Source organism: Doryrhamphus excisus, linkage group LG1 (assembly GCF_037039965.1).
Source record: "Doryrhamphus excisus strain RoL-2023G ecotype Guam linkage group LG1, RoL_Dexc_Guam_v1.1, whole genome shotgun sequence".
Lineage (NCBI taxonomy): Eukaryota > Metazoa > Chordata > Actinopteri > Syngnathiformes > Syngnathidae > Doryrhamphus > Doryrhamphus excisus.
In genome coordinates this window covers 27,744,175-27,759,998 of record NC_136357.1, presented here as the reverse complement: position 1 = coordinate 27,759,998, position 15,824 = coordinate 27,744,175, and the positions used below count along the sequence as shown (strand labels likewise).

The following is a 15,824-nucleotide window of genomic DNA, read 5'->3' as shown; positions in this document are numbered from 1 at the left end:
TGGAATAAATTAAAACAGACCGTTTTTGATATACAAGGGAATACAACTAGAATAGGTGCAGATTCCGGAAGATCTAGAAAGTCTTCTGTGCTGGTTATTGTGTGTCGCTGGGGGGGGGGGTGGTGGTCTCTTACTGTCTTTTAGTGTCTTTATTCACGCCTTCCATGTAAACCATTGTTTTCGGAAAAGTCATTCGGAAAGATTCCAGGTGGAATAAATTAAATTAAAACAGGACATTTTTGATATCCATGGGAATATAACTAGAATAGGTGCAGATTCTAGAAGGTCTAGAAAGCCTTCTGTGCTATTTATTGTGTGTCGCTGGGGGCGGCGGGGGGGGGGGGGGTCTCTTAGTGTCTGTATTCACGCTTTCCATGTAAACCATTGTTTTCGGAAAAGTCATTCGGAAAGATTCCAGATGGAATAAATTAAAACAGGACGTTTTTTTTTATATCCAAGGGAATACAACTAGAATAGGTGCAGATTCTGGAAGATCTAGAAAGCCTTCTGTGCTGGTTGCGGGAGGGGGGGGGGCTCTTAGTGTTTTTATTCATGCTTTCCATGTATACCATTGTTTTCGGAAAAGTCATTCAGAAAGATTCCATTCGGAAAAAGGAAAAACTCCTCATGTAAACGTGGCTATTGTTAAATGAATCATAGCTGACATCAAAACTGCCAATTGTTGATCCAACTCATGTATTGTATTTCATTATTATTATTATTATTATTATACAATTTTTAAATTAATTAATTACTTTATTATTTTTATTTATTTACGTATTTATTTTAAAATTTATTTATTTATTTTTTAAATTTATTTTTTTATTTTTTAAATTTATTTTTTTATTATATTTAATATATTTGCTTTTATTCAACGTATGTATAATTAGGACAGATGGGCATGAGTCAAAAAGCCTTCTGGTGTGGCACAACACAGGAGGGGAAGTGCTGCCCCCCCCCCCCCCCCCCCCTCCATTTAATGCATGGTCAAGACAGGTGGGGGCCACGGGTCAACGAGTTAGTCAGGAACGGCGCCGCCGTAAAAAAAAAAGCTGTTGGCACGACACAGGGTGCTGCGTCGCTCCTCGCCTGAACTTTAGCACCTCTAAACTCCTCCGCTGTCCGCCCATTTGCCAACTGTCCCGCGACAGTTTGCCAATCAGATGCTATTAAAGCAGTCTGATAAGATTTTGTTTGTTTTTTTTCCCCGCACAGTACATGCTGTACGCTTCACTTTATTTGACGCTCTGTGAAAAAAAAAAAAAAAAAAAAAAAAAAACGTTGCGCGGCTACATTCGGAACTGCTGCTTCACCACAGATGTCGCTTCGTTTGTTGACGCACGGGCGAGGTAATGTCGCAGTTGCATTCTAGAACAAGTGATGGAGGAGGATGGAGGATGATGGGGGGGGGGGGTGTCACGTCGTCACGTGTCATGTTGTTACATCGCATTAACGACGGAGAAGTCTGAGTACTGACGTAACCTTTCAAATATACAGTACTATGTACCATGGGTGTCAGTGATTTATTTCCATGCAACAACAAGGAAGTAATGACACTGTGATACAGTGTAAAGTAGTCAGTGTACAGCCTCATAGTACCTAGACACACAACCTTTAACGTGTAAAGTTACTACAATAATCCCTTGCCTTGAGCGGCTTTTCTCTATTGGTAATGGTAATGCTAATGCTAATGCTAATGCTAATGGTAATGGTAATGGTAATGGTTTAATTTCATTTGAACATGCATCAGATTACAATTGAATGCATCACATAATCAGTTCACAGTTCCACGGTACTTTTACAATCAGTAACTGTTATATTTGTTCACTTCCTGCTTTTCTAATATTTTTTATTTATTTATTTAATTTAAATTATACTGTATTTTATTTTTTTTAATTATACCGTATTTTTTATTATACAGTATTTAATATTTTTTAATTATACTGTATTTTGATTTTTTTTTATTATGCTGTATTATTTTTTTAATTATACTGTATTTAATTTTTTAATTATACTGTATTTTGATTTTTTATTATACTGTATTATTTTTTAATTATACTGTATTTAATTTTTTTTATACTGTATTTTGTTTTTGTTATACTGTATTTTATTTTTTTTAATTATACTGTATTTAAATTTTTTATTATACTGTATTTTGTTTTTTATTATACTGTATTTTATTTTTTTTAATTATACTATATTTAGATTTTTTTATTATACTGTATTATTTTTTAATTATACTGTATTTAATTTTTTATTATACTGTATTATTTTTTAATTATACTGTATTTAATTTCTTTTATTATACTGTATTTTGTTTTTTATTATACTGTATTTTTTATACTGTATTTTAATTTGTATTTTTTTAATTATACTGTATTTTTGATTTTCACTTCCTGTTTTCCTAATGTAGTTTAAGTGTTTTTTTTCATTCATTCATTTTCTACCGCTTTACCGCGAGCCAGCCAATCACAGGGCACATATAGACAAACAACCATTCACACTCAACCATTCATACCTATGGACAATTTGGAGTCGCTAATTAACCTAGCATGTTTTTGGAATGTGGGAGGAAACCGGAGTACCCGGAGAAAATTCCAAATTCCACACAGAGATGCCTGAGTGGGGAATCGAACTCGGGTCTCTTAGCTGTGAGGCCTGGGTGTTAACCACTCATACGCCATGCAGCCCTCTCCACAAAAAAACGGACGTCCGGTTGTGGTCCATAAATACAGTCCACACAACGCACAAAATATTTTGGTGTCCCACAAGGTTCCGTCCTGGAACCATGTTTTTTTTTAAAGCAGCCCGGAAATTCACTTATGGAAATTGGAATACCCGGAGATGCAAATACCAATTTTATTGAGTAATTTTATTTTATTTTATTTTATTTTATTTTATTTTATTTTATTTTATTTTATTTTATTTTATTTTATTTTATTTTATTTTATTTTATTTATTATTTTTTAATAAAAATTAATTTTATTTTATTGGGGAGAACATGCAAACTCCACACAGAGATGCCCTGAGGGGGGAATCAAACTCGGGTTTCGTAGCTGCGAGGCCTGGGTGCTAACCACTTGTCCACCGTTCAGCCCGGAAATTCACTCATGAACCTATAAAAGTTACCATTTAAGCGTACTCTTCTAAGTAATCCATAGATAAGTTAAGGTGCAGTAAGTAGTAAACTGAGGCACGAACTATATCTGAAGTCCAAGTACAAGAAGTACTTTTTTTTTTTTTTTTTTTAGCAAGATCAGCAAGAGGCGTGAGTCACCATCTGTTCTAATGCAGACAAATGTTTTTTTTTTTTACTTTAAAAAACACATTTTATTATACGTTTTTAAAGCATTTAATGGGTTTAACATTGTTTTCATAGTTGGACTTCATGCTCACATTTGATTACATTTACAAGTAAATATTTATGACCTTCATCTTTCATATTTGTTGTGCAGGATGCACTTCAAACATGTCGTTTGTCACGATGTTGCCATTTCTTGCAGGTTGTGTGTATTTTGAGCCAAAACCAAACAGCACGGCCCCATGGGATGGAGTTTTTTTTTTGAGCTCTCTGGGATTTTTTTATTTTCATTGTGTAGAAAGTGTTGACTGCTTCTGAAAAGAGGGCATATGAAGCCGAAGCCGCAAAAGCTTCAGATCCAGCATAATTCACTAAAAGGATCAGGGATGTCAGAGATCTATCGGTCTTAGTCTGCATATTATTTATATATTTATTTATATTATTATTATTTATATTTAGTATTTTATTTTGCTGGGGGAGACCATGCAAACTGCAACATGCAAATACCAATTTTATTGAGTAATTAATTTTTTTAAAAATTTTATTTATTGATTTATTATATTTAAATTTATTATTTGATTTTATTTATTTATTTTTTTATTTATTATTTGATTTTATTCATTTATTTTATTTATTGTTTTGTAATAAAATTTTTAATTTTATTTTATTGGGGAGAACATGCGATGCCTGAGGGGGGAATCGAACTCGAGTTTCTTAGCTGTGAGGCCTGGGTGCTAACCACTCCTACGCCCTCTCGACAAAAAACAGACGTCCGGTTTGTGGTCCATAAATACAGTCCACACAACGTACCAAATATTTTGGTGTCCCACAAGGTTCCGTCCTGGAACCGTTTTTTTTTTTTTTTTTTTCAAGCAGCCTGGAAATTCACTTATGGAAACCGGAATATCCGGAGAAAACTCCCCTGCTCGGAGAGAACATGCAAACTGCAACATGCAAATACCAATTTTATTGAGTAATTTTATTTTTTAAATTTTATTTATTTATTATTTGATTTTATTTATTTATTTTATTTATTATTTTTTTTAAATAAAATTTTAAATTTTATTTTATTGGGGAGAGCATGCAAACTCCACACAGAGATGCCTGAGAGGGGAATCAAACTTATTTTCACACATTTATTTATTACATTAAAAAAAAAATCCATCACTTTTTAAATTTTTAAAATAAAAAAATAATAATAATTTTGTTTGTCATTTTAGTCTTTTTCATGTAGATTTAGTCTGTATTTATTTATATATGTATATATTTATTTATACAAATCCAGCAAATATTTATTTTTATTAGGAGTAATTTAAATCATTTTAAATTTTATTTTCACACATTTACTTAAGTGATTTAATTTTTTTAAAAATTCATTTTAGTTTAAGTCTTTTTTATATATCAATTTAGTCTATAGACTATAATTTTATTATTTAATGTATACTTTTTTATTTTATTTTCACACATTTATTTATTAAATAAAAAAAAAATCCACCACTTTTTAAAACTAAAAATTTTTAAAAATTAAAAAAAAAATTGTTTGTCATTTTAGTCTTTTTATGTAGATTTAGTCTGTATTTATTTATATATATGTCTATATTTATTTATACAAATCCAGCAAATATTTATTTTTATTAGGAGTAATTTAAATCATTTTAAATTTTATTTTCACACATTTACTTAAGTGATTTAATTTTTTTTTAAATTCATTTTAGTTTAAGTCTTTTTTATATATCAATTTAGTCTATAGACTATAATTTTATTATTTAATGTATACTTTTTTATTTTATTTTCACACATTTATTTATTAAATAAAAAAAATTCCACCACTTTTTAAAATTAAAACTTTTTAAAAATTAAAAAAAAAATGTTTGTCATTTTAGTCTTTTTATGTAGATTTAGTCTGTATTTATTTATATATATGTATATATTTATTTATACAAATCCAGCAAATATTTATTTTTATTAGGAGTAATTTAAATCATTTTAAATTTTATTTTCACACATTTACTTCAGTGATTTAATTTTTTTTTTAATTCATTTTAGTTTAAGTCTTTTTTATATATCAATTTAGTCTATAGACTATAATTTTATTATTTAATGTATACTTTTTTATTTTATTTTCACACATTTATTTATAAAATGAAAAAATTCCACCATTTTTTTTAATTTAAAAATTTTAAAAATTAAAAAAAATGTTTGTCATTTTAGTCTTTTTTAATGTAGATTTTGTCTTTATTTATTTATATATATGTATATATTTATTTATATAAATCCAGTAAATATTTTTTGTTTGTTTTTAAATAGCCTATGTCATATTTGAACATAAATGACATATACCAATTGCATTCTAGAGGGATTTATGAAAGTATTATGTCATGAGGAGTAAAAATGGGCTATTTCTAAGTACATCAGGAATACAGTATAGCCCAAAGATAATGCAGGTGGACCTTCCACACACCAGAGGAGCATGTGTTGCAGGAATGAGTCATCCCAATACAGCAGTCCACAGGGTATGGATCTGATTAGCATACCCACACTCTCATAACAGGAACAACTGTAAATATTGCAATAAAGCCTACAGTAATACCAGAAATTCAGTTAGCAGATTTTTTTTTTTGGTATAAGGACATTCAAGATCCAAGTATTGCTTGATTGGGCATTTCAACAACGAGATTAGTGCAAATGGGTGAGGCGGAGAGGGGGGGGGGGGGTTAGCGGCGTCCCTGACAAAGTGTGTCCGACAATGAGTGCTTCTCCTCGGATAGACGAGGGTTGGATGACCACCATATGACATAGGCCATTTAAAAACAAACAAAAAATATTTACTGGATTTCTATAAATAAATATATACATATATAAAAATAAATAAAGACTAAATCTACATTAAAAAAAGACTAAAATGACAAACAAATTTTTTTTAATTTTTACAATTTTTAAATAAAAAAAAATGGTGGATTTTTTTAATTTAATAAATAAATGTGTGAAAATAAAATATAAAATTATACATTAAATAATAAAATTATTGTTGTCCCGCAAAAAAATGTTAAATGTTAATTAACGACCGCATTTTTAATTTCAATGTTGTGCCAATATTGTGTACAGTTTTTTTTTAGCCATTTTCTTTGGTAGACGGATATAAAGATTTGGCATTGTTAGCATGTTAGCATGAGTGTGAATGGTTGTTTGTGTATATGTGCCCTGTGATTGGCTGCCGACCAGTCCAGGGTGTACCCCGCCTCTTGCCTGAAGACGGCTGGGATAGGCTCCAGCACCCCACACGACCATCGTGAGGATAAGCAATAGAAAATGAATAATTAATGTATTTGAATTAATTTAATAATATTTTAAAAAATATTCAATGAATTTTATATTTTGTAATTATTTTATTTCAATTATTTTCTATATAATTTAATGTTATTTTTAAATACAATTTATTTCAATTAATTTCAATTTCAACAATGACCTCGCACCCAACTTTACCCGACCCAGACCTAATATCTGTCCGTCAATCAGCCCTGGCATCCCTAGATGGAGTGTTTGATTCCAATGATTCATTATTCACGAGCATCTTCTTTCACTGCGTAGCGCATCCAAAAAGGAGTGGGAAGAATTGAAAAAAAGGCTAAAAAAAAATAGAAAAAAAAATAGATTGCATGAAACAACTCAAAATGTAATGTATCGTTTACTCTGTTTTTTTACTCTATTTTTTTACTCTATTTTTATTTTTTCTTCACTGTAAAGCATCTTTAAGTACTTTAAAAAGCGCAATACAAATAAAATGTATTATTGTTATTATTAATAATAGCATTGTTTATAGCTCTGAATGAATGTATGGATATTGTATTTTAATGTATCGTTTACTCGTTTACTTTTTTTACTCAACTTTATTTTTATTTATTTTTTCTTTACTGTAAAGCATCTTTGAGTACTTTATAAAGCGCTATACAAATAAAATGTATAATAATAATAATAATAATAATAGTAATAATAATAATAATAATAATAATAATAATAACAATAATAATAATAATAATAATAATAATAATAATAATAATAATAATAATAATAATTATTATTATTATTATTATTAATAAAGTTGAGTAAAAACTTAATAAAGTTGAGTAAAAAAACGGAGTAAATAATAATAATAATAATAATAATAATAATTATTATTATTATTATTATTATTATTATTAATAAAAATAATAATAATGATTAATATAATAATATTAATAATAACAATAATAATAACAATAATAATAACAATAATAATAATAATAATAATAATAATAATAATAATATAATAATAATAATAATAATAATAATAATAATAATTATTATTATTATTATTATTATTATTATTATTATTATTATTATTATACTACTACTACTACTAATAATAATAATAATAATAATAATAATAATTATTATTATTATTATTATTATTATTATTATTAATAATAATAATAATAATTCATAATTAATAATTATAATTAATAATTGTTATTATTATTAATAATAATAATAATTGTTATTAGCATCTAATAATAATAATAATAATAATAATAATAATAATAATAATAATAATAATTATTATTATTATTATTATTATTATTATTATTATTATTATTAATAATAATAATAATAATAATAATAATAATAATAATAATTATACTAATAATAATTACTTGTTTTTAGCTCTGAATGATTGTATGGATATTGTATTTTAATGTATCGTTTACTCAGTTTTTTTACTGAACTCTGTTTTAATTGATTTGTTTTTTTGTTTGACTCGGGTCTCCTCGCTGTGAGATCTGCTTGCTAACCACTCGACCACCGTGCAGCCTGGTTAAAGGCCATTCCGTTCCATAAAACTACTGATTTTTTTTTCCCATTTAGGCTGCTTTTTAGACTCTGCCACCTGTCACAAACACCAATCAACTTCTGAAGATGCCTTTTATTGTAGCCAGTCTCAGGCAGTAATCACCTGGATCAATGACCTCAGCAAAGAAACGCCCCCTTGTATAGATTTGGCCAGATTTATGATCAATATTTGAGCGAAACGGGCCCAATTCATGACAGATGGGAGTCTTGTTGACGTATGAAATGTAGTGAACAACTCGGCCAAAGACAAAAATACACGGAATAACAATAATAATAAAAAATAAAAAAAGTCTCATTGCTAAAGCATTATTAGACAAAGCCGTGTAAAAGTGTGAGGCGGTGACCTTATCTGCGTTAGCAACACAATCTGTATTCGCTGCCGTTATTCTCAGCTCCAGCGCTCCCACTCGTTGCTTACTCTGACTAATTTTGGAGGGGAGAGCATGTCTGCTTGACATTACATGACACCGCTCACCGTGTTTCCTTATTTCCTCGCCCTTGTTTCCTTGTGTCCACGGCCACGTCTTTACTAGCTGCTTTCTGTTTTGAAATATGCGGTACGGCACGGAATGGTTGGTACGCTGCGTATTTGCTACCTAAATATGTATTTAAAAAAAATCTAATAGCTGCAATTTTAAGAAGCATTAATTTATAGATTATAGAGAGATTTATAGACTTATTTTTATGTAAAATATAATATAAAATATTTTATGTAAAATATCTATAATTTTATATATATATATATAATATATATAATTTTACAAAAATAAATAAATAAAAATATTAGGAGAAAAAAGTCACATTTTTACAATAATAATAATAATAATAATAATAATAATAATAATAATAATAATAATAATAATAATAATAATAATAATAATAATAATAATAATAATAATAATAATAATAATAATAATAAAATTTTGTAGCATCGAGTTGAAATATTAAGAATAACATAAAATATATTATATATGTTGTGGGAAACTGAGGTTATAAAATTAGCTTGGGAAATAATATAAAAATTCCATATACAATCTTTACCATTATTAAAGCCCTTTAGACTCAAACTAACACCCCTATAGTTATCTTTACACTCATATTATCTCATATTAAATGGGAGCAGTTTTTGTGAACGAATATTTGTATCGGTAATTTTACAAGAATAAAGTAAAAAAAAATATTTGGAGAAAAAAAATCAAATTTTTACAAAAATAAACTTGTAATATAATGACAAATATGTATGTGCATATTTATATGTATATAATGTTTATATATAGAATAATATAAAATTAGCTATAAAATGTATGAATCTATTTAGTTATAATATTCTACATACAATCTTTGCCATGATTAGAGCCCTTTAGACACAAACTAACACCCCTATAGTTAGCCATGAACTTACCACTTCCACACTAATTTTACAAGAATAAAGTAAAAAAAAAATTGGAGAAACAACAATAAACTTGTAATAAAATGACAAATTTCAGTAGCATAGGGTTGAAATATTAAGGAAAATATAGACTATATCGAATATGTTGTGGGAAACCGAAGTTGTATTTTTAATTTAATTTAATTTAATTTAATTTAATTTAATTTAATTTAATTTAATTTAATTTAATTTAATTTAATTTAATTTAATTTAATTTAATTTAATTTATAGAATAATATAAAATTAGTTATAATAATATTTTATAATCTTTACCATGATGAGAGCCCTTTAGACACAAACCAACACCCCTAAAGTTTAGCCACAAACTTACCACTTCCACACTGAGTGGGAGGAGTCTCAATAATGTAACATCACTGCCACCTAGTGGCCAAAATGCTACATATTTCATATTGTCTTTTGATATTTCATGGACTAATAAATACTCCAGTAAACCACAAATCAGCGACCATTTATTAAAAATTATTCCTTTATTTTGTACTGAAAGCATGAAAATATTCATAAAGTGTTTGCAAGTCAGTCCTTCCGCCCACCCCCCCTTTTCCCTCAAGCCACCCCCCCCCCCGCCCCCCATCTTGTCCCTTTTTAGTCCATACTGTATTGTCAATGTAGTCTTCAAACTACTGGGAGCATCTTCCTAAATGCCTCCAGATTTTTCTCCCCCCCCTCCTATTAGCATCCTTTTCCACCACAGGACCTTCATTTAGCTGGACCCGTCTCCCCCCCCCGCGCACCCCCACCCCCCCACGCTAATGGACTTGGCCCTGTTCTTCTTTTGTCTCCTTTTAGTGGCGTGGAATTCACCTTCAGGAGAAAAAAGCCTGATGCTTCTTTACATTTTGTGAATATACTTACATGATTCCACCCCCCCCCCCCCGACCCCCCCACTCTCACCAGCTTTATATAGTTTGCTTTGTTTACATGTCGCACTGCATTGATGGCGGTGTCACACTTAAAATAAATCTTCCAATGAAGCATGTAATCATTTTGAAAGGATGCACTGCATCATATTTGACCTTATTCCTTATTTTCTCTTCAATTAAGTCGTTATGCTTTTGGGAGTTTTGTTGCAGTCAATGGACTTTTCATTTTTGTAAAAAATATTTCTCTCTATAAATTCTGTAATTTAATTAATTTAATGTAATTTAAATCATTTTAAATTTTATTTTCACACATTTACTTAAGTGATTTTAATATTTTTTTTAATTCATTTAAGTTTAAGTCTTTTTCATATCGATTTAGTCTATAATCTATAATTTTTTTATTTAATGTATAATTTTTTATTTTATTTTCACACATTTACTTAAGTGATTTAAAAAAAAATAAAAAATGTTCATTTTAGTTTAAGTCTTTTTTATATCGATTCAGTCTATAATCTATAATTTTATTATTTAATGTATATTTTTTTATTTTATTTTCACATATTTATTTAAGTGATTTAAAAAAATTTAAAATTTTTTTCATTTTAGTTTGTCTTTTTTATATTGATTTAGTCTATAATCTATAATTTTATTATTTAATGTATAATTTTTTATTTTATTTTCACACAATTACTTAAGTGATTTAAAAAAAATAAAAAATGTTCATTTTAGTTTAAGTCTTTTTTATATCGATTCAGTCTATAATCTATAATTTTATTATTTAATGTATAATTTTTTATTTTATTTTCACATATTTACTTAAGTGATTTAAAAATTTTGTAAATTTTTTTCATTTTAGTTTAAGTCTTTTTTACATCGATTTGTCTGTAATCTATAATTTTATTATTTAATGTATAGATATTTTTTATTTTCACACATTTATTTATTAAATTAAAAAAATCCACCACTTTTTTAAATTAAAAAAAATTTAAAAATTATTTGTTTTGTTTTTTTAAATAGCTGTAACTACCAAATATTTTTTTTGTCAGTTTTCAAAAATCTAATATTTCTAAAGTATTTCTAAATATTTTGTCATAATATTATGATGTTTTTCTTGGAAAATTTTTATTTTTTTTGTAAAATTACTGTTGATTTTTCCATTTTTATTGTTTTATTTGTTGTTTTTTAAAAATAGCTGTAACTACCAAATTTTTTTTTGTCAGTTTTCAAAAATCAAATATTTCTAAAGTATTTCTAAATATTTTGTCATAATATTATGATGTTTTTCTTGGAAAATTTGTTTTTTTTTTTGGAAAATTACTGTTGATTTTTCCATTTTTATTGTTTTATTTGTTTTGTTTTTTTAATAGCTGTAACTACCAAATTTTTTTTTGCAGTTTTCAAAAATCTAATATTTTTAAAGTATTTCTAAATATTTTGTCATAATATTATGATGTTTTTCTTGGAAAATTTGTATTTTTTTTGTAAAATTACTGTTGATTTTTCAATTTTTTATTGTTTTATTTTAAATAGCTGTAACTACCAAATATATTTTTTTGTCAGTATTTAAAAATCAAATATTTCTAAAGTATTTCTAAATATTTCATCATAATATTATGATGTTTTTCTTGGAAAATTTGTTTTTTTTTGTAAAATTACTGTTGATTTTTCAATTTTTTATTGTTTATTTTTTTTTAAATAGCTGTAACTACCAAATATTTTTTTCCTCAGTTTTCAAAAATCAAATATTTCCAAGTACGCCAGGAATCCAGTATAGCCCAACGAGGAATACGACATGCAAATATGGGACCGTCCGCAAATTGTGTCTCAGCATGAACTTTTGTATACCAGAGGAAGAAATGCAAACCGGTTAGCTTCAACTCTTGCCATGGCAACGGACGCGACGAGAAAAGCGATCCTGCACCCGCGTCTCTGTCTCCCTAATGGTCTGTCTGTTTGGTGTAACAAGATCTGTAAAAACTAGATCCCTCGCTGTAACTGACCTGGGCTTTGGGAGTCACAGGTAGGATTTAGGTGAGTACTCCGGCTTCTCTCAGGTTCCCGCACCCCCTTTTTTCATAATGAATTCAGACCTGAGACCAGTTTGTTTTTTCATAACCGCATCGGCTATGTTTGCAAAATTTTCCACTGAATTCCTTTTATTTTTTAATTTTGTATTTTTACTGCATAACATAACATAACCAAGCAAAAGCCCATAATGCATTGGGGTTCAATATCGCTTATTAAGAATGCCTGCTAAAGTGTCACACTGCACTACTCGCTTTACTCCTAACTCTCCTGTTCCCTCTGCTGGGAAAGGCAGATATTGCATGCAAGTTTGTTTGTTTTTTTTAATAGACAACAGATATAAGAAGTTTTATATCAGGGGTCTCAAACACGGAAAGTACGAGGTGATATTAGCATTACAATGACATAATGGGTACCATAATAAGTGTCGATATAGTGATATATATATAGCACATCATGACTGGTTCAAGACAGCTGAGTGAAGCCCCAACAAGCGGGGGGAAATAATTCATCAAGCATTTTTTGAGAGTAGCCTGCTGAGTATATTGAATAAACGCCACTTTTGTTGCTTGCTATATATATATACGTATATAGTATATTTTCATCCATTGTGATCCCCGGAAATTTATTTTCCTTCACCCTTTCAATGTCTACACCGAGGGTTTCAAACACGTGGCACGCGGGCCAAATGTGGCCCGCCGGACACCAGTTTGAGGCCCCCCGCCTTGATATGAAAGTTTAATGTTAGTATTTTTTTTTTGGAAAATTACTGTCGATTGTTCCATTTTTATTGTTATTTATTTTATTTTCATTGTTGTTATTTATTAAAATTAGTTATAAAAGTTATACATCTATTTAGTTATAATATTCTACATACAATCTTTACCATGATTAGAGCCCTTTAGACACAAACCAACACCCCTAAAGTTGGCCACGAACTTACCACTTCCACACTGAATGGGAGGAGTCTCAATAATGTAACATCACTGCCACCTAGTGGCCAAAATGCTACATATAATTCTACATATACTTTTGTCTTTTGATATTTCATGGACTAATAAATACTCCAGTAAACCACAAATCAGCGACCATTTGTTAAAAATGGTTCCTTTATTTTATACTGAAAGCATGAAAGTACGAGGTGATATTAGCATCCAATGACATAATGGGTACCATAATAAGTGTCGATATAGTGATATATATATAGCACATCATGACTGGTTCAAGACAGCTGAGTGAAGCCCCAACAAGCGGGGGGAAATAATTTATCAAGCATTTTTTGAGAGTAGCCTGCTGAGTATATTGAATAAACGCCACTTTTGTTGCTTGCTATATATACTATATACGTATATAGTATATTTTCATCCATTGTGATCCCCGGAAATTTATTTTCCTTCACCCTTTCAATGTCTACACTGAGGGTCTCAAACACGCGGCCCGCGGGCCAAATGTGGCCCGCCGGACACCAGTTTGAGGTCCCCCGCCTTGATATGAAAGTTTAATGTTAGCGCGGCCCGCGCAAGTTTGATATGGATGCTGTATGGTATCATGTACCCGGAAAAAAAATCTTATGTTTGATTCATGTTCATGTTAAAGGTTCAGCAAAAAAAAACGGTTTTCAGCAAAAAAAAGCCAATATTTTAGATAGGACTAAAATTACAGCTGTTTTTTTTTTTTTTACATTTTTTCAGTAATTTTTTTAGTTATTTTTCCTCATAATATCACTTTTTAAATTTTTTTATAATACAACTTTTGACAGATATATATATATATATTTTGACTTATCATAAAATTACAGTATTTTTTCAATTTTTTATGTATATATATTTTTATATTTTCCAACTATCTCAACTTTCTTGTCATAATATTACAATTTTTTTCTACAACTTTTTTTTTTTCTTCAACTATTTTTCATTCATTAATCATTGTTCAACTTTATATGTTACTAAAATTATGTTACTTTCCGTCATAATATTATGATGGTTTTTTGGGGGAAAATTAGTATTTTTTTTGTAAAATTACTGTTGATTTTTTAAATTTTTATTGTTTTATTTATTTATTTTTTAAAATAGCTGTAACTACCAAATATTTTGTCAGTTTTCCATAATAGGCCCTCGACCAGGGTTGCGCTAATTTTTTATGAAGCTAATTCATTGAAAATTTATTATTATAAAATTATACATTTATATTGTATATTATATATTTATATTATAAAATCATTGTAAATGAATTATTATAAAAAAAAATTTAAAAAATAAAAAAAATCTAAAAAAAAATTTTAAAAAATGTTTACATTTTTAAAAAATATTTAAAAAATGCATATTATATATTATATTTATTTTATATTATAAAAAATTTCCACCGTGATCCGAATCCACCAGTCGTACAAATCAGACAATATTTCCAATCTAATTACTAATCAAACACCAAAATAGTAATTAATTAATTAATTAATCAAATTAATTAATCATTGCCTCGCCAGTAATACGCGTCTAAGTCCTGAATTTTAAAATGTCAAATCTTTCGGAACCCTGAACACACCATCTCTCTAGGGAACAAAAATGGCGTAATTACTGTAATTAGGTATGGAATATCGGGGGTTTAATGACCCCCAGTCAGGTTTTCGCTTAGCACCTCTCCCGGTGAAATACGGATACGGATGACTCATTCCCAAGTTTGATGTCATCCCCGTCATCACCTGACTTGTTCCGCTTGTCTGTCACTCAAACTAAACGACCTTGTAAGCATTTTTTGTGTATAAATGAGGTGAAAAAGGTTTATACTGCAGCCGTAGCGTCATGGAAAATAAACAGATGCCGCCATTTTTTTTTTTTTTTTTTTCGTTTTTTTTCATCCATCCGTATCTTCATCGAGATTATTTATTTTTCGATTTGTCTCACGGTTGTTTAAGTGTAAGTCGTCCGCTTTTGATAAAAGCCAGTCCACTTTTTTTTTTTTTTTTTTTTTTTTTTTACCCCCCCGCGTTCCCTTTTTTTTTTTTTTCGTATTGAATAGCACAACAGGCAAGTTCATTATGCGTGTGACTCATCCCGCTAGCCCACACCCCCCCCCCCCACCTCCCGCACCCCCCCTCCCTGTCTGCTGCTGTGCGCTGAAAAGGAGAGGGGAACCGCCATTGATCATTTCTTTCCTCACACATGCACGCACACAGCCCACCTTCCACGTCACTTATTGATCCGCATGTTTTTTTTTCTTTGGGGGGGGGGGGGGGGTTAGCGAATGTTTCCTTCTGTGTCATTTCATGTCTCTTTCACTATTCCCATAACGGAAAATAGGCTTC

General features: G+C 28.9%; 1 protein-coding gene across 2 annotated transcripts in view; it reads left to right on the top strand.

Annotated features, from left to right (window-relative positions):
* The window catches only part of mettl15 (methyltransferase 15, mitochondrial 12S rRNA N4-cytidine), a 45,296-nt gene that overhangs the window by 3,326 nt on the left and 26,146 nt on the right, over nucleotides 1-15,824 (top strand). The window lies entirely within an intron of this gene.